The sequence below is a fragment of the Hirundo rustica genome, chromosome 6, assembly GCF_015227805.2.
Source record: "Hirundo rustica isolate bHirRus1 chromosome 6, bHirRus1.pri.v3, whole genome shotgun sequence".
NCBI classification, from domain to species: domain Eukaryota; kingdom Metazoa; phylum Chordata; class Aves; order Passeriformes; family Hirundinidae; genus Hirundo; species Hirundo rustica.
The window spans coordinates 42,698,286-42,722,189 of record NC_053455.1 but is presented as its reverse complement, the minus strand read 5'-3'; the positions used below and the strand labels follow the sequence as shown (position 1 = coordinate 42,722,189).

General features: G+C 37.3%; 1 protein-coding gene across 3 annotated transcripts in view; it reads right to left on the bottom strand.

The window, feature by feature from the left end:
- The window catches only part of LRRC4C (leucine rich repeat containing 4C), a 508,382-nt gene that overhangs the window by 175,380 nt on the left and 309,098 nt on the right, over positions 1-23,904 (bottom strand). The window lies entirely within an intron of this gene.

Genomic DNA, 23,904 nt, shown 5'->3' with positions numbered 1-23,904 from the left:
CCCAGCTCATGGGAGCTGATGTTACCTTCTCCACAATTAATTTCTACGTTACTGCATGATGAAGTCAAAGGAAAATATTTTCTGAACTTCTTGTCCCACAGCCCTAGGTTTCATCTGGAAAAAGTTCTGCCAGAGCTACATGGATTACTGCCATAGTCAATTCAAATGCTGACTATTTTAACTTTTTAATCTAACTGGAATAAAAAAGCTTAGGCTATGGGACAGAAACTTCACACTTCAAATAATCAGAAATACTCTTTTAATGATGGGTATTTTATGGTGATTTCACATTTACAGGCAGCAGTGCTAATGTCATTCTTTGTGGAGAAAAGAGAAATGGCACAAAGCCGTAGGATCCAAGTTTTTCCTCCCTTTTTTTTTTTTTTTTTTTTTTTTTTTTTTTTTTTTTTTTTTTTTTTTTTCCTTTCTTTCTTTCTTTCTTTCTTTTCACTTTAGATGTCCAACAGGTGATTGTAGGAAAACCACTACTCTAATCTAATTATGCTCACTGAAATAAAATGCTAAGAGGCAGCTCTGGGGGGAGAATGACAAAACACATTTACATAGTTGGCACTACAGATTTTATTTAATTTAGGAAGAAAGGCCTGTGAGGCTTACTGCATTGTCAAAAACTGTAAGTATAAAAGTCCCTTCAGTATTTCCTAAAGTGCTAAGTAAAAAGTCCTTTGGATTCAGAGGTTATCTGACCGATGAAATCAGTCTTCATAGCCTTTCGAGCTGATCTTTGGAGGATAGATATGGTGTGGGCAAACTATATCATCTTGAAAAGGGTTTCAGTAGCTTCACTGGGAGAAAATCGCATTCAGCTCTAGAATTCCCCAGTACAACCACAAAAGACTTGTTCGTAAATTCTAAAATAAATATACACGCACAATAATTTTTGCCTTTCCATGAAAAGTTCTAAATGCTAACAAAAATAACTAGATTACCTTCTTCCAGATCTATAATGCATTGCAATGTGTTACATGCAGATAACGTACATGTGAAATAGTTCACCCAGTGTTTTCTCCTACCTGGCTGATCAAAGTATCTCACATCGATATGTATTCAAAGAGCTTTCTAGAATAGGCACATGGATTTAATCATCAAATTATCTAAATGCTTTTTAGAACAAACAGATTACCATGGATACTATCCAGACCTTACACGTGATTCCTAGACTCACTGAAGAAGATACGGAGCAAATGAAACAGCTTGAGAAGGAAGGCCAAAAAGCATGAAGGTGTTTACCTCATATGAGAAAGGATGGATTATGGTCTCCTTTTCTTGTACAAAACTCAAAAAGGATGAGACCAAAAACAAAGTGAAACTAGAAGTGCCTGCTAACTATCTACTAGCAACACAAAACTTCTTCATCTGTGGAGCAAAGAAAAGTGTCCCTTGGTGCAGTTGCCAGGTGGGTTTAATCCTGTGTCAAAATATATAATCTGTCTTTGAATATAGTATTTCAGGAGTAAAAATGCTTTTATACAAGTTGAAACTTCTTTTAGAGATATTTCTGTATACAATAAGCTTTTCAGCTAAGCAATGGTGTCATAGTTTTAATTTTAAACTGGGCAGAAACACCGATTAATGTAGTGGTTTCACGTTCACTAAATTTTGGTCTTGGTACTTACTCTTTCTGTGGGAGAGAGACTAGGAGAAAAACAAAGCAGGCTCAACCTTAAAATTAACAAATAGTTTATTAACATACACTAAAAGAATAGAAAAAAAAAAAGGAAGTTGGAAAAAAACTAAAACAGAATGAAACTTCAAAAACACTCTTCCCTCCCCTTAAAAACTGTTCACTTTCTTACAAAACAACATAAACTTGTAATTTTCAATCAGTTTCACTATTTGACAATAGTCTTTCAGCAATTCTTTAGGGGAAGAGTCTCTCTTAGAGTCATGGATCCCCCTGACAACTTAGAACAGTTCTCTTGTGGGTTTTAAACTGTCACAAAAACAACCGCCTGGAGAAACCTGCCTTTGTGACCCTCCCAGGAGCAGTTTCCCAACCTGCTTATGGGTCATGGGTCTTAGACTTTTGCATCCTGGGGTGTCACCTTTTAAAGATGAGTAACTCCAAAGCAAAGGATTCTCCACCTCAAGGTACAGAGATATCTTCTCACTTCTTCAGTGGTGCAGGGGGCTTCTCATCTTTATCTCTGTTCAAGCATCTTATAGGATATTACTTTGTTCATCACAAACACCTTTGCTTAAATCTACACACAAATTAAAACAATCATCTCCTCAAATGCATATCTTTCCAATGATTTAAAGGAATGATCTAAATACAGAGTTAATTTTCATGGCTCAAGTAAGAATAGAACAACTAACTCTTCAACCCTCTGGCCCAATAGTCTTTTCACTCTTGCTTTACTGACTTCATGCTGTCGTTCATTATGTTCACTCTGTCCTTTCTTACTCTCTCAGAGAAGGGCTGAGCTCTGGAAGCTTCATGTTGCCAGGAAAGGGTTAAATCTGCTCGGAGTCTTTGTCTCTCTCTCTGTAGCTCGTGGTGTTAGATGTTCAAGGCCTCGCTGGTGAGGGAGGAAAAACTCACACAGAAACATCAGAGATCGGAGCACTCAGGCAGTCCGGAATCATAAAAAAAACCAATCAAGATCATAAATGCCTTCTCAGCCCACCCCTTGGTGTAAATCAGGGTGGCCTCAGCCTAAATGGTGCCCATAGCTCTTATCAGGGGCCCAGCAGAGATCTCTCCCTGCTCCAGGGAAGTTTAGAGAAGGTAGTTGTTGTAAAGCAGCAACCTCTCCTTCCCCCCCTTCACCCGGGAGCCGATGGAATCCGGCCAAGCCTCAGGGCAGCTCCACCCCTGCCAAAAGCAGGGAGCAGCAGGCCCAGCTCGATGTTACCTGTCTCTCTCTGGCTAAAGGAAAGAAGGAAAAGGACCCACCTACAGGAAATCAAGGGCTTTTATATGGTACTTCCCAAAGTCGCAGCTAACAATTTCAGTGGTTAGAACAGATGCCAATATTCCAACTAAGTCTCTGATAGGTCCCTGTCTTTTCTAAACCAATTCCTAGGTCCTGACCTGGAGAATTATTCTACATTTTTCTGTAACTAAAAAACTAAACTGTACTAAGCCATGACAAATGGATAAACTCAACTTCATAAAATTTCTTACCGTTTCAAATATATTTCAAAAGCCTATTGTAGTCTTGTCCTTTATTCTAGCAACTCAATTTAACAGAAATTTTAATGTTACCAAAAACATTTTGTTAAGGTCCCTTTTTATAATCTGCACATTTGAAGTAGCTTTTTGTGCTAATGGAAAATCCATTACTTCTTTTTCATTTGACACTTGGAGAGGTTTCATTTTGAACATAATAAACAATGAAAAGCTTAAGCTCACTTTTTCTCCTTTTTAAAGGTGAGAATCATACATAGATGCATGAACTATAAACCATGAAGATAAGTGGCTCTACAGCTCAGAAACTAGAAATGAAAGATCCAAAATGGTCTGCATCCTTTTACAATTCATGTTCTAATCTCAATATTCTCATTTGTCTTCTTATGATATTTTCAAAGGGAACATTTCAGCTACTAAAAAAATGTAATAAACAGACATGTAATAAACTGAGAAAATGGTTCCCTTAAGCTTTGGAAACTTTTATCCAAAATCATGCAGTCGACAATTCCAACTAATATGGTATGCAGTATGATGCTTACAGTATCTGGTCTCTCAAATATAGCATAGGCATGACACCATTCTGATGAACAAAGTAATCCTTGTGTGATGAACACATATGCATTCACAAGCTGCTTTCAGATGTATTTAGTTATTTAAATATGTAGCTATCTAATGAAAATCAGTGTCTACACTACTCAGTATGCTATCTCCAACAAAATATTTTGCTGATTTCATCATTGACCATTTTAAAACTGTCTTATTTAGGTACTGGATGAATCAGGGGAACTTCAGAAGCATTGTAGGACTAATTATTTGAAAGAAAAAAGGAAGGAATAAGAAACATTCTCCTTCTAAAGGCATTTTAAAATCCAAACCATACTGAATTGACACAGCAAGCAGTCTGAAAAACATCATTACTGCCTTTTCTACAGTATTTCAACTTCAGGACACATCGTACCCTAGCTTTTGGTGGTGGAAAACCTTCAATCTAGCCTTCCAAACTTAGAACTGAACACTACAGAAAATAGACCAAGTCAGAAAGGATACTCAGTGATAATTTCACCAGTAAGAGTCTTGTCTCTTTTGCAAAGAAAAAAAAAAAAAGAAAAGAAAACAAAAACAAAACAAAACAAAAAAAAAAAAAAGAAAAACAAAAGAAACAAAACAAAACAAAACAAACAAACAACAAAAACCCACCAAAACCTTAGAATACAAAAACACTATAAATAGTTTTGAGGTGTACTTGTCTTACCAAATGGATGCAGCAATTGTGTGCCAGCTAGATCAGCCACTGGACAATTCAGAATTTTAAGATATGACCTGATTTAGGAAGGTGTGTATCTTTAACATATAGCTTACCATATATACTGTGCCATGAAGATATATCACATGCATATTATCAAAGTCTGTTTTTCTAGAACAAGATAATTTGTGGTTGACAGTCACTGTGAAGGTCAACAACTACAACAGTCATTAGCAAGAGCAGTAGCCTTGATTCAGTTAAGGCTATCCTAGGCTATCCTAGGCTATGTGTTAGAAACCTTGTACCAAGTGCAAAAAGATCTCAATTCAGTCGATAATTGTGTAATGCACTTAGAGTAGAAATGGAGAGCAAGTCCTATCTGCAGAATGCCATGGGGCCTTGCCATGAGATCCACTCTGATGAGAGCAAGAAAATCCCAGCAAGTACTTCCACCGAGAAATGACTACACTTTCAAGAACTCTTCCCCCAAATTCATAATCATTCTACCAGATGAACAGGTAAGCAAAGTTTTAGCATTTCTATTACTCACCAGATTTCTATTTCTCTATCCATGTTACAGAGCAGGATTTGGCACTAGCTAATATAGGTCTTATAAATTGTAATGAGAATGACAGGATTCTTTGCAATACTAGATCCAGGAACTACTCCCAGTGACATTCTCCAAACCTGAATAATACAATTGCTTAGCTGGCTTGGATACACTTGTGGAAGACCAACAATTTGTGGAAATGTTATTTGGTACTGTCTGGTCTCATGTCTGGTGTGATAAGCCAAAATTATTTCCACAGTAAAACATTCCTTAAGGCAATCAGAATCAACACACAGATAACAGACTGAACACAGCAATCAAGAGCATGACAGCAATCAGTGATATGCCTTTAGTCCATACTTGTCCCTTTTTCCAGTAACTGCACTTTGACTACTGATTGTGACCCAGTGGTGACAAAAAGTACTGCATGAAAATTTGGTTCCACAAGACAGGCCACTATTTATGGGTATTTTCAAACACTACTTACAAGTCAACTGCCAATTTGCAGCCCAGTTTCCAATATTAGAATGTCTTCCAAGACCAGTTTTTGTTTCAATCAAATTCTAAGTGTCCTAATACAGCCACACTTAATTTCTGTGGCTACTTTCAGAAGTGAACTTTTCCTTTCTTCTTATGTATCATGTCTGGCATGGTAGAAATGATACCACTCAGATATAAAGTCTGGTTTAACAATATTCTCAAGAGGGTTCTGAAATATGCCTATATTTTAAATATAGGCATATATTTTAAAAAAACCCAAATAACCCCTTTGCTTCCTCGCTCTGCTTTTGACAATCGTGTCACAAAGCATGAGGAGGCAGCTTTCACAGATAGTAATTCTCCCATCATTCCTCATCACAGGTCTGAACGCAGAATGATCATCTAACAGGTTAGCTGCTCCCTAAGTGACGAGGAGACAGAAGACAAATGAGATTAAAAAGGTGAGCAAGAGAGAGCCCCATCAGAGAAGTAGCAGAGATAATGGCCAAGTTCAGAGAAGAGTGCAGATCAACAGGGAGACGCATAGCCATAGAAAAGGACTTAGATGAAACCAGGAAAACAATCTGTGGGTCAGAGGCAATTATGGGAAATCAGGGTGAGATATTATCCAGAGGTCAGAGAGGAGGTTCAGAGGCACAGGACAAGGTCAAGGTAGGGATGGAATCTGTGTCTGGGCACACAAATGGCTGAGCCAGCCAGCAACCAACACTACCAGCACAGCTCAGAGAGCAGCTGAAGACTCCAGACTGAGCCAACACAGAGCTCTTTGGTTTACAGAGATGTGGACAGAGGCCAAAACTGAGGCTGGTCTGGGCCATTAGAGCTATTAGTACACTCAAGGCCCCAGCCTGGATGATCTTGGCCACCTGCTCATGATTTGGAGATAACCTAACAATCTGTGGGGATTACACAGTTTTGTGGACAATGCAAAAGAGATACTCCAAATTTGGCAACCCTCACTGGAAGATCTTCCTTGGACATTCTTATCCTTACCACTCAAAGAAGAGGGCAATATTTAATTTAAACCAAAAGCAGGATTTTTTTTTTTTTTTTTTTTTTAAGTTTAAAACAAAGCACCTTCAATATACAGTTTTAGCTGTGCTAAGATAGCACTCAAAACGAGATTAATAGGATTCAGATAAGCATTAGTCTTAATAGGCTTAATGAGAACATGTGAAATAGAATAATTTTAGAGAGAGATAAATCCTCAAGCTCCAAGGCATATTTCAACCAGGAAATGAGAGAAGCTAAAAAGTTCATTCCATTATGATTCACTTTTCAGAATAGTCATGATCAGAAAAGAGCACTTGAAAACAAAGAAAACAGACAGCCCTCTTCAGTTTTTAAAAGGAACAACTTATATGCAATACAAACTGTTCTCATACTGCAGGGCTTTTAAAGTTCCCTCTTCCTACAGTACTGTTAAAACTATGGATGTTTTTCCGATGGTGCAAATACACAAACTTTACCATTCAGATGCTGAATTCTGTAGCTAGTACAGGAGTCAGGAACTTGTTTTTGTGGATCTAGGATCTAGGATCTTAGCCTGTGTCTAATTTCCCCGTTTGTGCAAGATCATTAATAACATCTTTCTGGTTCACGGTATAATGAATATTTTAACAATTACAATAGATGAAGATATTAAAAAAAAATCAGGGCAGAGCCGACTAAGAGCTGGATTAGAATTCACCAAAACACATGCAAACCACCAATGATCAGCTTTCAACCATTACCTTACTCTCTTCTGTCCACCTACAAAACAGAAAATCTCAATTTTCAGCAAGGCTTTAAGATTGGGAAATCATGAAACATTCAACCCTAGGACAACACAAGTGCCTGGGAATTACACTAATTTGAGTGGGAGCATTCATCTGCTAGAGGTAGGAAGATTCTGCAGAGGGATGTGGAAAGGCTGGATAGATGGGCCAAGAACAACGGTATGAGGTTCAATAGGATTAAATGCTGGGTCCTGCACTTTTGGTGCAACAACCCCAGGCACCACTACAGGCTTGCAGAAGAGTGGCTGAAAAGATGCCCGGCACAAAAGGACCTGGGGGTGCTGAATGTGAGCCAGGGTGTGCCCAGGTGGACAAGAAGGCCAGTGGCATCCTGGCTTGTAGTGAGAATAGTGTGACCAGCAGGACCAGGCTGTACTCGGCACTGGTGATGCTCTACGTTGAACCTGGTGTTCAGTTTCAGGCCTGTCACTACAAGAAAGACATTGAGGTGCTGGAGCATGTCCAGAAAAAGGCTGGGGAAGGGTCTGGAGCACAAGTCTCATGAGGAACAGCTGAGGGAGCTGACGTTGTTTAGCCTGGAGAAAAGGAGGCTCAGGGGAGACCTTATCACCCTCTGAAGTCCCTGAAAAGAGGTTGTAGCCAGGCTTGGGGTTGGTCTCTTTTGTCAGGCAGCTAATAACAGGAGAGAGGTCATAGTCTCAAGTTGCGCCAGGGGAGGCTTACATTGGATATCAGGAGGAATTTCTTCACAGGAGGGGTTGTTAAGCACTGAAGTGGGCTGCCCAGGAAGATGGTGGAGTCACCATCCCTGGAGGTGTTCAACAAATGAATAGACATGGCACTTAGTGCTACTGTCTAGTTAAAAAGGTGAAGATAGGTCAGTGGTTGGACTTGTTGATTTTAGAGGTCTTTTCCAACCTAAAAGATTGATATCATTGATTTTGTGTGTGATTAGGCTGCAAAATGCCTTAAGAAATTGGTCTTTATCATGTGTTGACTCCATCAGCATCCTACATAGATAGGCTTTTAGTCAGTTCCTTGACTTATTTCATGACCAAGACTCCTGCAGGAATACACCTCACTCCTCCCTGGCACACTTCTCATAAGCTGTTAAAGTACATAGTTCTGATGATAAGATTTTCTCTGGCATTAGATTTTATTTATGTCTTCATACTTGAAAGTATGCTTTCTCAAAGCAAGCCTCTTAGCTACGAGAAACAGGATGAAGACTCTTTTTTTTTGCAATGCATTAGAACAAAGCGCCCCTTAATGGCTTGACAGCCTCCACACTAAACTGAGCCTTATTTGCGTAAGGAGAGAAGCAGGAAGTGCATGGAGACAGATGGGTGAATATTAATTAATGTTTATAAGGCTGAGGAAAATAAGCAGTTGAAAATTTGTAATACCCTCTTCCCAAACAACCTTGTCTTATTTACATTATAATGTAATACTGGAAGACAGAATGTACTAAATGCATAAGGAGCTACAAGCTTTATGTTAAGTATTTCTTGAAAGATAAGGACGGGAAGATGAACAGCTAAGACTATTCCAGCTCAGCTCCTCCAGACACTGACAGAGGGCAAAAGTAATTTCTTGCATGATAGAGATATAACCAGAAAACTATGTTATTAACTATGTTATTTAAACTTGCAGTTAGGTGGAGATCCCAACCAAAATTCACCAAAAAATAGAATTGTAATGCTATTAGTGAAAATCAGATCTGGTTGCTCATGAGACACCATAGATGGAGATATGAATACTAAAGGCTGGATGTCAGTATAAAGGCTTATTGCCCACTGTTTCCACATATTCTACCTTTCTGGCAAACAGCTACCATTACTGTGAAGCTCTTTCTCACTGTCAAATTAAGCACAGCACAGTAGCTGTGATGCTAAATGTATGCCATTCAGCATAACGTATGTATGCCATACGTTATCTCAGAACAGAGCTGATCAGGTACAACCAAACATCACATCTGCTTCAGCTCTGAAAATGACTGTGTGTCCCCGGACATAACCAGCACGGTATTGAATATATTGTGTAAGGAATGTGGCTGCACTTCCCCTACAAAGCCAGTCCATATGCTGAAAGACTGCACTAATTATGTCCATAAAGGGAATCTACTGTGCATTATGCATTAGATATTGGCACACTAATGTTTTGCTGATATTACTGCATTCTTGTACAATTTTTTTTTGATAAGCCTTCATTAAATACCTATTCATCACACTTCAGTATGAAAAGGGCAGCTTTTGCATGATTTGAAGATTATGGCAGTATAATAAGTTAGATGAAAGAACAGCCTTGAAGTGAGAATAAATTTTTCACAATTTTCAGGCTTCATTTCTTTTTTAGGCAGGAAGAACAGGATCTAAAATTGCATAACTGTATAAAAAAGCTATATCACTGATATACAATAGGATGTTATTTTGTTCACAACCAATAGCAACTCAATGGACCTGTTCACATGTAGATGAGGAAAGTCTAAAGTCCTATAAATTTTGCTGTGAATTAATTCACAATGTGCCAGCAATGACTCTGAAAAGTTGATAAATTGGAATTGTCCCTTCCAACTCAGCATATTCTATGATTCTATGATTAAGAGTCCACATCATTTCCACCACACAGACCTGCCACGGCTACTAAAAAGGTAAAATCTTAAAAAAGAAATGGGGAAAAAAATGTAATAAGAGGGAAAAGGAAGGAAAAAGTTAAGAGAAAAAAAAAAAAAAAAATTGAAAAAATTACCAAGATGAAGAAGGAAAAGGACAATAAAAGTTTCCATAGTATTCTAGTTAGGTAGATCCTTAACCTCAGGGAAATTGAGAGATTTCTATTGAATAGCAGCAACCATTTTAAAAACTGGAATTATATCTTTATGCAGTGTTTACTGCTCCTGCCAAAAATTGATACACACATTTTTTAGAAATACATTACTTCTTTCCTTTTAATTATGATCACCATTTTTTCATTATGCTAAAGCTGCATTTCCCCTTAAAAAGAATTAAGAATTGTTTTTTCTGGAAAGAATATATAGAGATACAAAAATTATATATTTGTGTGTGTGCATGTATTCATGCCTAGTATAAGCAAATATCCTCTAGGCCTATATTCAAGGTTCAATTAGAAATAAATAAAGAAAAATATTTAGACATGAAGCACAATAGATTACCTGAAATCTCATTAAAACCTTTATCAGAGTGGGAAATATTACGAAGCTTCATCCCCCTCTTTAGTGAAAAACCAGATGAGGCAGAGCTCCTAGACACCTGCATGGCTTTTTATTCTATACAGAAGTCTGTCCCCCACACTCTTGAGAAAATGCAAGAACTGGTCATTCAGGACTGTGCACCAAGGAAACATGGTCTCTGAGAAATGGCACAAAAAGGTTTGGCTGTGTCCTCTTGAAAGTTCATTGACCTCGAGGTGATTCTGTGATACTCTTCCAATTTCACTCCACAGAGGTTCCCAACAGAAAATGGTGATGCAAGAGTGGACGGTGAAACAACAAATGCCACTAGCTGAAACACCCAGATTTTCCTAAGTTCCAGACCCATGGGTGTTGGCTCACAGTATAACATTTCAGATAGAAATGTTTGTTTAAGGAAAGACATAGATTTTGGAAAGATCCTCTAACACTAGGCATCTTCAAGCTTTAAAACACAGAGAACTTTTACTTGACCAAAAGAAATAATAACATTTCATCTCTTGGATTCCCTAGTGACATTTAGATATCAACAGTATTATGGTAGTCATACTTACTCCAGTCACAGGCTGAGAAGCCTTTCTAAACTTTGTAGTCTTCATTTTTAGCTGCATTTCATTCTTCTTTAAGCACACCCCCTTCCCTCCCTCTTTTTTCATTTTTTTTCCTCTGAGCTCCCTCAGAAATCTTTCTCTACTAGACTTTTAGAGCCGTACATCAACAACTCATCTCTTCATTTTTTACTCCTTTAAAACAGTAATTCTTTGAACCTAGTCTGAATAAAAAAGGGTTGACATATAGTCATGCTATTTTTCTATTTAGACAACTGTCTTCCAAACTCCAGATCATGTAAACTGTTTAATATCTTCTGAGTACAAGACATAAGGAGAAAAAATATGATTAAAGAATAATAGAGGATTGACATATAATCACAGCAATAATTCACAGACTGTTCACAGATTGATTCCCAAGTTTATACCTCAATATAGAAAAAGGATGATGCAGACAAAAAACATTAATATGTTTTTGTACTTTGGCTTTATATGTAGAGAAAAAACCCAAACAAGACAATTTCAGACTGTTGAAAGCTATTGTACTTATTGAACGAGCCAAGACTTATTTACACTATATCCAATTTTATGACCCTCAGAAGATAACAGCAAAGCTATATACCATCTCTAGAGTAGATGGTTAGTGTTAAAATGGAATATAATACCAATCACCCCAGTGATTGGTACTAGCAGTCAGGTTTTTACACAAACTGTTTCTAATAATAAAGAAAATATAGATGTTTTACGTAGTGGGCAGAAAAACTAGAGAGAAAAGTGGAGGTAGAAAAGCAAAAGCATTAGAGATAGGAATAAATTCAAAATTGTTATGTAGTCACTGGAACACAAATGCAGGTCACCTAATATCAGGAAGATTATCAGTCATTTATCTGTCTCAAATGTTATAAATAACATGTAAAATATGTTTTGATTTGCCTCAGAAGACACTGCAGTCAAATGGGTCCCCTAGCAGCTGTAGCACCTGTGAGTATAAATCACAAGATGCCCAGTAAAATTAGGTTTTTAAATTAAGCTGGGACAGTTCAGAAAGGAACAGTCTAGTCAGCTCTTAGCTGTTTCAATCTGAGTGAATAGCACGGGGGAAGTAGAGGGAGGGGGAATAAAAACAAATTATCCAAACCACACAGAGAGGAGCTGCTTTTTCCCCTGTATTCCTTGATAATAAACTTAGAAGATTTTGTTTAACACTACTGCTATACCCTTCATAACAATTGAATGTGAGTGCCTATTTTACATCTTCATTCAGATTGCTCCCTATATGATTAACAGAGAAGCTGGAGAATTTGAGCTCATCAGTTGAAGAAATGAGAACTGCTGGATCATGTTTCAATATTTATCATGTGCTGGACAATCACGTATATAAATTTATAAAAGTGAACTCAAATCAGAATTTGAGTGTTTAGAATTATACTATAGCCATGCATAGTTTAGTGGTTTGATATCTCTCAGATGCATCTGTTAAACAAACACAGGTAAAATTGAAAACATGCTCTGCTAACAGAGTTTTGAAGACAAGCTTATCAATATGTAAACAATATGAGAAGGTCCTGAGCTGAAAGCTGCAACAGGAAAGCAAAAGGTTATTTTCTATAGAATTCCCCAATATATGCTGAGTCTTCAGATTCCAGTGTCGGCATAACATGCACATGACTTTTAGAACAGGTTGCACCATTTGCTTTCTCCTTACATAGGCAATCTAAAGAACTGTCATCCTGAAGGAGCAGAAAATTTGAGCATTTCACTTTATTCCAGTGTAGAGATGAATGCATATCTAAAGATAAAATAATAAATGTTGTACACAGTAGCCCTTAGGTACCCTCAAGGGATAAAAGGTTGTATGTAAAAGTGAAGAATTGTTTTGGTTGTTTGAAACGAGCCAAGATAGATAATTACTGGTCCAATTTAGAGAATGAGATGAGAAAAACGGAAGGGCTTTGGATGATGAGAGTTCTAATTCTAGCTTCTGCTATTACAGCCTTTTATGATTGAATTGCTACTATTTGATGAAGCATTTACTCCTAAATGACACTGCTGAAGACACTAATGAAGCAGGAGACCTAGTGAGTTAAATTAACATTTTTAACTTTAAAAAGTTATCATCATTAATACTAATTATGACACAGAAGGTATAATAATTACGACAAAACTATCTAGACTAACACGAAATTTCATGGTTGTTCATTTGAATGACCGTGAGGCAAAGAAACATTGGGAAAATGTCTTTGTCTATGCCCAGTCAATTTGCATAATAGCAAATTTTAGTCATTCATCCATTCAAAAATCAGCCCTCTCAGCTTGCTGAACCTGATTGTGAGGGTTGGTTCTGAGAAAGCTCTTATTTATGTAAAATTGTTAAAATGAAAGCCTTTTAAAGCCTCTGTTCACACACGCACAAAAAATTAAGTTTTATCATAAAAGAAAACACAGGGTTATATTAAAATCCAAAATTATTATGAACACCTGATGTGGTGGTGCAAAAGTTATTTTATTAGGTTTTTAAGTGTTTTATATAATTAATTTACAGGTTTTTATAAGGAGTTTTGTAAAATGGTTTGTTCCCTGTACCCCCGTTCCTCCCAATGGTTCTTACCCCTTATATTGCTGTCAGTCCCCTCTCTCTCTCTCCTTGGGCGCCCTGTCTGTCACTTCGGGACCCCTCCCTGAATTCTGGAAAGTTCCAGGGAGGGTGTCAAGTGATTGGCTGGTGCTTGGGGAATCCCCTTTCCCCCATCGCAGATTGGTTCTCCTGTTGAATGTCTACATCCCTAGTTCCACCCTGAGTTAACCTGGTTGGTTAATCTGTTGTTACCACCTCTTGTTTCTCCCCCATTTAAAAGTTACTGCCCGACCATTGTACGGGGTCCCTCTTGAGCAGCAGTGGTCAGGTGTGGAGCTCCCGTTTGGTCTCCCCCTTGATAAAACCCTGTTAATCCTACTCAGAGAGTCGCCTTTCTATCCATCGCCGTGGTCGTGACTACCAACAAGTCCGTCGCAGGGTGTGGGGAACCAAGATCCTGCAGGGGGGAGGGAGCTAGTCGAACTAGCGAATCTGACCTAAAGCACGTGTGCCGCGGTGAGGAACTGAGCTAGCCCGTGAGCCTGCGCTTCCACGTGCACAGCGGACACCACGACAACCTGATTAAGTTGCCACACAGATTCTTATTCAAAATTAACTTTCATTCTCCTAATGGCCACTTGTTTATTTAACGGATTAAAATAAAATTTTATTTCCTTTTTTTGCCAGCACTTGCTTTTACATTTATCCTGTTTTGTACCACAGCCAAAATACTTCTAAAGAATGGAAACGCCTATGAATTTCCCAAAGAATTGACAGAAGTTAATGTCCTTGCATTCTAAATCTAACCCAGAAAATTGTAATTTCAAAACCATGAATGATAATACTAATCAATAATAAGTAACTGAAATCAGTATATATTTGTGCAGCTACTGTAACACCTTATCCCATTTAATTGCTGATACCACAAAAGTATAAACACCTGGGAAGTCACGCCTGTTACATAGCATTAGTAATTTAAGACCACAGTAGATCAGAATGGGAAGACAAGTTCCTACACTCATATTTGCATGTATTATTTTTACATTTCTATTCATTCACACAAGTGGTATGTGTTAAATACATAGGACAGAACTGTTGCCATCAATGTAAAAATTCAGAATCCCTGGAAAATTAAAATAATCTGATATTTGAATTTAGAGGTTATAGTGAGTCAATCAAACACTTTTAATATAGAGATAACTTTGCTATATTTTAAAATGTTCTCTCACTATACTTTGATGATAGAAACTAAAGATGGAATATATTATTTGATTGCTTGTAAATTTTGAAGAGGAGGCAGAGTTCACTCTAAAACCAAAAAAATTATTTTACCTATAAAAGATTCTAGACCAGTTTTATATAATAAACGTCAATCATATAAATGAGAAAATTTAGAAACTATCACTATATTTGATTTGTTGTGTGATGATAAGGTGGAGTTTTTTTATTAATCTACTCTTCTCAGAAGCTTCGGTGTCACTTAGAGTACTCTGTGTATTTTATTCTGCAATTCTAACTACTAGCTATTTTTAACACATGTAAGACTTGCATTCTCTACCATGACTGTGACACTAAGGAAAACCAATAAATACCCTAAAATTTTCAATATGAGAGAGTCACAACATACAGAATGACTTCCACAAAGCAAGTCCTTATCCTGACTAGATCAGATTTTCTGCAGCCTTTTGTCCCTGAAGTAGTGAAAATCAAGGGAAAGCACATACAAGGCCAAAAAACTGCTACAAAGCAGATGCTACCACACTGTCCCCAGTCCTGGCCTGCCCAATACAATGATGTTACCCATTCACACTTCAGTACCTAAGCATCCACTGCTCCTGACACTCTTTAAAAAACTAGAGTAAACTCATTTTTTTTCATGAAATGGCATGGAAATAAATGTTCTCTGCCTTGTAAATGAGCAATGAAATTATAAATTAATGGTAAAATCCAAAAACATGGCAGCCAAAATGATCATCGTCCATGCCCAAAGCCTCCCACTCTCTCTACATCTTCTCAGCTTGACAAATTGCTTTCTCTGCCTAAGTAACCCAAAGATTTCATTCTGGTTGGAGCATTCAGTTAACATTTAAGTCCTTTATTTAACACTCCATCCCCTCCTGATTTTTAGTTTCAAGACTACTCATCTGTGCGAGCATATTGCTTAAATGTCAGCTTCACAACCCCTTCAGGTTACAGCAACACTATCAACACTTCGGCACGTCTTCCACTTGTTGTACAGTGCAAGGATCTCATACACAGTTTTTACCCCAGACCATTCTCACTCTTCACATGACCCTAGGAGAGCTTCTTGGAGTAATTTCTAAGTCAAAATAACAGCTGCCTATAAGATTACAAAACCCTAAGTACTCACATTCCTTTTAAGCAGGAAGTATTCTCAGGGAGAAGGGAAATTCAGTTCTGATGCACAAATAATAAAGAAAACCAATAATATCTAGACTATGCAATTATTGAAACACAAGTCTTTGCACAGACAGCAGCTGTTACTCTTTGTATGTATAAATTATAAATAGGGGCTCCACAAAGTGTAGTGTCCAAAAGAGGCCCATGTAGATGGTGAGGGCCTGTAGGGGAAGTCATAGGAGGAATGGCTGAGGTCACTTGGTCTGTTCAGCCTGGAGGACACTGACAGAAGACTTCATCACAGTCTATAATGTTTTTGTGAGAAGAAAAGGAGGGAGACACATCTCTATCTGGTGACTGGTTCTGATAGAAACCAAAGGAGCAGAACGAAGATGAGTCATCGGAGGTTTTGGTTGGATATTAGGAAAAGGTTTTTCCCCCAGAGGGTAGTAGGGCACAGGAGCAGGCTCCCCAGAAAAGTTATGTCAGCATCAAATCTATCAGAATTTATAAAAGATTTGGACAATGCACTCAGGCACATGATGAAGTTCTTGGAGTTGTCCTGTGTGGGGCCAGGAGTTGGACTTGATCCTTATAGGTCCCTTTACACTCAGGATAATATTCTATGATTCCAAGCACAATTGTTATATGCTTTGTCTACTGGCATGAGTTGATTCTGAGAACACCCATGAAGACCCACAGATGTTCTGAAAGTGGAATAGCTTCTCTGAGGTTTACAGTTTTTCATCTTTCTTTATGGTTCTTGAAAGAAAATTTCTTACATATCAGAGCTCTCTCTTTCAATCTGGCCCTTTACATGGGCTCATACAACTGCCATTTTACTTTGTACAGACAAAACTGAGAGAACTTATTTTGTCTTCATCCAATTATTTTTTTTGCACTGAAGAATTGATATTGCTGAAAATTCCTCCAGCAGCTTGTAAGTCCACATATACTCCACATATATTAAAATATCAATCTTACATTGGGGGGGAGCGAGAAAAAGAAAAGAAAAGAAAAAAAAAAGGGCATTTTTGTCAGAATTATTTCTCAGATTTCTGTAATTCTTTGCTAGGGTTGTTTGGCCACCCATGTGTAACAGCAAGAGATTGAATTCCATAACTATAATGAGCCACAAAAAAAGAGCAGAAGACATCAAAGACAATTGTAATATCATATCGTATGAGAGCAAGGAATTCCTTTCATACAGTTTCCAGATCACCCTAGAAAATGGAACTATGCATCCCCAGGAATGAGAAGAAAAAAAGAAATCTTCAAAATACCATCACAATTTAAAAAAAAGGACAGAACAATAAAAGACAGCTATACTAACATACTAACCTGATAGCCATAGTAACTTGAATGGATGAGATTACATTTTATTCTGATCCTAAATATGGAGAATAACTTAAAACTAAATTTACAACAACAAAACCTAAGGACATACCAACAAAACAGGACAAATTAACTCCTGTGTAACTTGTTACTATATTACCTTCCACGAGTTTTGGTTCTAATAATTTAAAACCTGAATTGTGCAACTGCAGAAGAGAAAGAAGAAAAAAACTCCAAACCTTGACCTCAATAAATGACCAGGAAAGCTTTGAAGTTTAAAATTAACACAAATAAAAGTGTAAATTAGAGGCTGCCAAGACTACTTTCAACATCCTTTAGATAAAATGGAACATCAGATATCAATATGTTCCGACTTATGGCAGGAATAGTTGGACGTATTTACATGACCCTTATTTCAAACCTCACCTTAAAACCATTTAGTATCTCCGACTCTACTTGGAAATCATTTTAGAACTTCACTTCATGACTTATTACAGACATTCTTCAGTTTATAATTGGTTAATAATAACTTATACCATTTTAATATTGCCTTTTAACATAGTTATTCTCCCTCTCCAATATGTTTAGAGAAAACCACATTCTCTCAGCTTCAGCTGGACTACAATACACAGACCATATTGTTGCATGTTCTCTAAACTGCCATATCACTCTCCCTACTCTGAATGTACTCAAAATCACATTATTTCTTAATATATGTATCTGATGTGTCACACTACATATTACCCATCAAAAGATGACACTAGTATTCCTCTAAGGCTGCTAACAATTCCCCATGAATGCCTTCTAGAACCTTTGTCATTTCCCTGCTACCTAAAGATGCCAGCAATCATTCTCTGACCAATATGTTCAGATTCCCTCCTTCTCCCATCATCTCCAACTGGTAAATCCCCAGATTATACCTACATTCCTAGTAGAGGTGTTCTCATGCCAGACCTTGCCAGACTTTATTACTGGATTTCAATTTAGAGCAATTACTCAGAACAAGATCTCCCTGGTTTTCACTGTTGAATGATACCATCAATCTGTGCCTAATTACAGCTCTCACACTTTTGAGTGCAGCCTTGTCTAAGAAATAATTTATCATACAAAAAAGATATGCAGTTGTATTTTTACCTCTGAATCAGAAAAAAATATACAAGTTTTATGTTTTTTTTCTTTCCATTATGTTTATGTGCCTTTTACTAACAAATCAGTATTCTTTCTTACTAGAACTACTGGCAAATCCATATATATTCATTTATTTATATTTATTTATATATGCATATTAATATACAAGTATTTTTAAGAAGTATAAAATATTGTTTTCACCTTACTCTGTAATCAATGCCTTTTTTGTTCATGTAAGTATCTGGGGAATTATTAAGAAGTCATCAAAATATTCTGAATCATTCACCAAATATTAGATCAGCATCAAGGTAGAAAATTCAATAAATATTTCCATAACATTTCCAATAGAAATTAATGCAAACAGTGTATCTATGGATAAGGCTGAAACAAAACAAAACAATGAACAAACAAACAAACAAACAAAAGCCCAAAGCAGCAGTTCCTTTCTAAGGTGCTGTTTAGATTAATGACCTTTTTTCTATGAAAAAAAATCCTTTCTAAAGCAATCAGCTCTAGAGAGTATAGAAACAGAAATACATTTAGAATGACTGGGAACTAATCAATCAGTCTGAGTGCACAGAAAAATGACATGCTACATGATCTTGACACAGATGACATTGCTTTGTAAGCAAAAACATTCAATGGGCTTAGTCCAGTTGATGAGATTGGGGGACTGGCTGCTTTCCTGTCTGTGTGACACATCCAAAGCAGGGCTATATTCCTATGACATTTACTGAAGAGTCACTCTCTGTTCTTTATTCAGAAGCACACAGATATGAAAACTAAATTTCCAGAAGCCTTATATGCATGATCTGAAAAATCTATGGTTATTTGGTACCAGATTCATGCTTCACATCCTCTCCTAACAAATCAGGTTCATAATAGATAATTTATTATTACTCTAGAGAGTCTTACCAAATAGGGTATGATGTTTGAATCAAAGTGGGGTGCTGAACATGTGCCAAGGAAGGCAGCAAAAAAAACTACTTCATCATTTCAGCACTTCAGCCTTCTATTATGATTGCATTGGCACCTGTCCTAATGCATAAGTGAATTTAATCAGCAGCAGTGCTATACGGAAGGTGTGCTGTATGAACCTTGAATTTAAATGTAAAACATTCTGGATAATTTTCCACACACTATATGGAAATTAGTGAAGTTCACACACTTGGCTGCCTCTAAATCTGAAAATGTCACAGATCTGCACGAAGAGTTGAGCAATTCTGAAAATTAATGACTGTCGCATATGGCCATAAGATATTCCTAGTGAGTTAGTGACTTCAGGTTAGTGACTTCAGCTACAGGAGATGTTTAACTCTGCAGCAAACCTACAGTTCTTCTTTTCAAAGTTACCTAATACCCAATGCTCAAGAGAAGCAATACCGCATAACTACAAAGGCAAGATTATTCCACCTTCCCTTACTTAGTCCACTGCTTTTCAACAAAATGACCAATGGAACATTAAGGCTTAACTCTCACTTTCCTCTGTATGACCTGTTTCAGCTTCGCCCTCTCTTCTTATGAAGACTAGAAGAGCCTGTGAGGGTAAGGGAAAATTAGCACTTCAAAAGCTGTAATACAATTACTTGGTTGTAATCACTCTCATTTTACAATGTCTATAATTTTCTTCCTATCCCTCTGCCCCCATCACGGTCTTCCTTATATCCTCTTATATGCTCACTCTTTTGTATCATAGTTGGGTTATCATCTATGTTACAAACAACATGATAGCCCTATGAATAAAAAATATTTAATAATTCTTTAGATAACATTTAAAATGCATAGAGGACCAAACTTCCTATCCTAGCACCCTAGCTCACATCATCCTAAAGTTAATAAGTTATTAACAGGTAAGTTGGTGTAATAACAGATAAATAGAAAACTACATAAAACTAAATCTTCTGTAAATAAATTGTTTCACTTCACCCAAGATCAACAACTTCGCCATTGTTTCAGTCTCCAGTTGCCCCGTCACCACAGCCCCTCTGCCCACACCACATAGCTGATTTATGTACATTCCTCTCAAGCTGCCACACGACCAGTTTTGCAAAACATTTCATCTCCACAGTTTTCAGTGGATTGCAGCATTCAGGAGCCCTCTCTTGGCTGGAAGCTCAGTGGGTATCTCAGACTGCCGTTACATCTCCAGAAATGGAAAATCAGTGGAGTCACTTATCAGTCTTAGTTTCCAAGGCAAGGTTTTCACTAGCAACTCTCCAAAACAGAACTACATACACAGCAGAGGTACAACCCTCCTGTAATTCTTTCCATCCTAACAAAATACAATCCTGAGAGATGACTCAACTTGCATAGAAGATAGCGGGTATGATTCTTGAGCTACCTTACGACCTGTTAAGATCCAGCTTGATGGGTTAGTTCTATCATTTCACAAGCACATCTTTAAATATTTCATCAGCAAAGGAAGAAAAAATTAAAAATGGAAAGACTTTTGTTGTTGGGGTTGGTTTCTTTTTTATTTTCTTCTACATGAAACAGCCAGCATTTTAACAAAAGAAGCCAGTACTGAAATATGCGTATATGTCTGTACATAAAGAAAGCAAATCATAGGTTATCAGCTTGGATATGCCACGCTTCATCTGATCATAGCTAGATGTGAGCAATGAAAACAGAGTTAATGTTCCATGGAGAAAGCAGAAGTGACAGTAATGCCCAGGAATGGACTTTTACACAAAGAAGTCACTGGAAAAGCTCAAATGTCAAGTGTAACAGAAGTTTACATTACTTCAGGTTTTTGACTCATGGCCCATGCTTCCTTTTTTCCTCTCCATACAAACCTACACAGTAACACAACTTAAAATCCAGTTTAGCATAGCGCTTTGTTTTTAAGCATTATCTGCAGAGTGAATAATCAGGACTCCCAATGTGTGTGAAAATTCCTTGGAGAAAATAACTTATTCTCTCACCTTCATGGGTAGTATGTGTCTCGAGGATGGACAGATCATAGCACCGGCAAAATTCAATTGGACCTGATATTGTTAATGCTTCTTGCTTGAACTAGAAAGGGGGTAAATTCCAAAGTAGTTTTCAAGCCTTTGCCTACTCCCTGCTGGAAAAGAATTTGTATTTAAAGCTTCAGCAGATCCTCACAGCAAAACTTGTTCTCAGTTTCCCCAAACATTTCACAGGTATTATCCAGCTTGTCCTGGGATCTGTAAAAAACATGGTCAATCATAACACAGAAAATGTATCTGAAAGCACATATGTCTTCATAATTAAACTAGAATGAGAAAAGGGCGGAAAAACCAAACCAAACCAAACCAACAACAAAAAACCCAAACAAACAAACAAACAAAAAAAACACACTAAAGCCACCAAAAACCAACATAAAAAACAAAATCAGGATTCTCCATAAGCTTAATTATAGCTGTTTACCACACACAGTTCTGTAACTATGGCTAAGGTGGTGGGCTCACGGGCTTCAAAACATAGCAGAATTTAATCCTTCTTTTATAAATGCCTATGACTTATTCGAAATCATGGGCCTGATTTTCAGAGATACTGAGCCTGTCTCCCATTTACTTTACCCTGAGATGTGTGTGCTCAGTCAGCTCTCCTGAAAATCAAAATCCAGTAACTTCACATGATATTAATGGCCAGATTCTCTGTCTTCAAATAAAGTACACTGATTTATATTGGCTGAGGCTGTTTCTTGGGCTGCGTTTCTGGATACTACAGCCTCTCTGCTTACAGTTAAACAGAAATAAGATAAATAAAAAATACAGAGATAAGACAGATAAATGAGATAAATCAAACAATAGATTAAAATATACATATTAGACTATCACAGGACTGTTCCCTCCCAGAGACTCCTCTCTATCCTCTCCTGAAGCTCATGCTGCTGCCTTCTTCACTTGCCTTTGGCAAGCTGCTACTGCCAACTCCTTCTTACTCCCTGGTTTCCAAATGCAGTCAGCCTGACTGGACACAAGCTGACTGCAGGACATTCAAAGCCTTTGCACTGAAATTCTCAGTTCCTTGATCTAGACACACATATGCAGACTGGCAGTAAACAGAATCAGCTATATCAGCTATACTGTATCACAAAAATTTATTACTTGACTTCATGATACTAAATACCAGATTTTCAAAGGTCACTGTTCATATAAATCTTCATAATATTCAGCCAATTTACATGAGAAGAATATTTCCCTGTCTCACATGGTTTGAATATACACAGCAATTTTTCCTTTTGGAGTTACACACCCAATCAGTACTTTGTAGTTTTACCTTTTGGCTTATGAAAATTTGCCTCAGAATTATATAGCATGATGTGGAAGCAATTAAGATTGTCCACTCAATGTCTACCAGAGGTTTTCCAGCATCTGCTAATGAGCTGACGTGATTGAATGACTGTAAGAGACTATTTAAGGACATGCAATTTTGGTGCGACGTACTTGGATCTCAGACTGAGAGTTTGGGACATTCCCCACAGTATCACAAGGGACACTATGCTGTACACATGACCTCTTGAAAAACTCAATTCTCTATTTACATGAGCTTTATTAATTAAAAAAAAAAAAAAAAAAAAAAGGCACTTAATTCTGGAAAGATGAAATGTCAGCTGTGTAGGTAAGAAGTTTTAATCTTAGTTCTAATGTACTGTGTTGAAGTGAGATGGATGCAGACACAAATTCCTGAAAAACTATGCCAGGAAAAGCTGAAAAGCTGTTTCTCCTGCAATTCAGAATATGAGTGTGCTTATGCGCTGGTGTGAGATTTGTTTTGTTTGGTCAGACATTCACTTATTCCAGTAGATTGGTTCTGCAGGGGCCCAGAGGAATTGTGTGCGGCAGTGACACATGGAGCTCCTCTGTAAAAATAATGTTTTTCAACTTAATACCTGTTTCAATGAAAGAGAAGATGCATTGTTTTCTGTTTTCCCCAACTTGACATTACTGGTCAAAAGAAAAAAATCTCAATTTGTCACATCTGTAAACTATTTCCCCCTTCTGTATAGAAAGAAGATACAGAATCAGAAGACTTCCATGACCAACAAACCAAGTCTGAATTCTCTGTTTTTTCTCTGTTAGACTCATCTCTCTCATCCATGAAGAAGACTCCTGAACTTTCAGGGAGGTACCCGCCTCATCTTGCTGACACATTCATGTTGCCCAGCCCCTCTAAAAATTGCTGCTGGTTGTTATGGATTTTTGTTTCCGGCCACCACACTTCCCACTTGAGCTGCTAAAATAATCTTCAAACAGTATTAATAACCAGCACCTGGACATCAATATAGTTTTAATTTTTCACTATGCAGATCCTATACCTGCCATCATAAACCACCAATATATCTGCCTCATTTATTTAACACCTAGCTTCTATGTCCAATTTCTCTTCATTATCTCATTTTTCAGGATTTCACTCCCCCACAGTGAATGCTTATATACATAAGGATTTAAATTGATTGAATTAACTGAGCTAATTTCTGTTTGGTACCACCTATCTATTTAACTCACACAGTTGTAAAATGAAAAAACTCTGTATTTTAACTACATAAATAAAAACAGATCAAAAAACCCCACAGACATGATTTTGGTT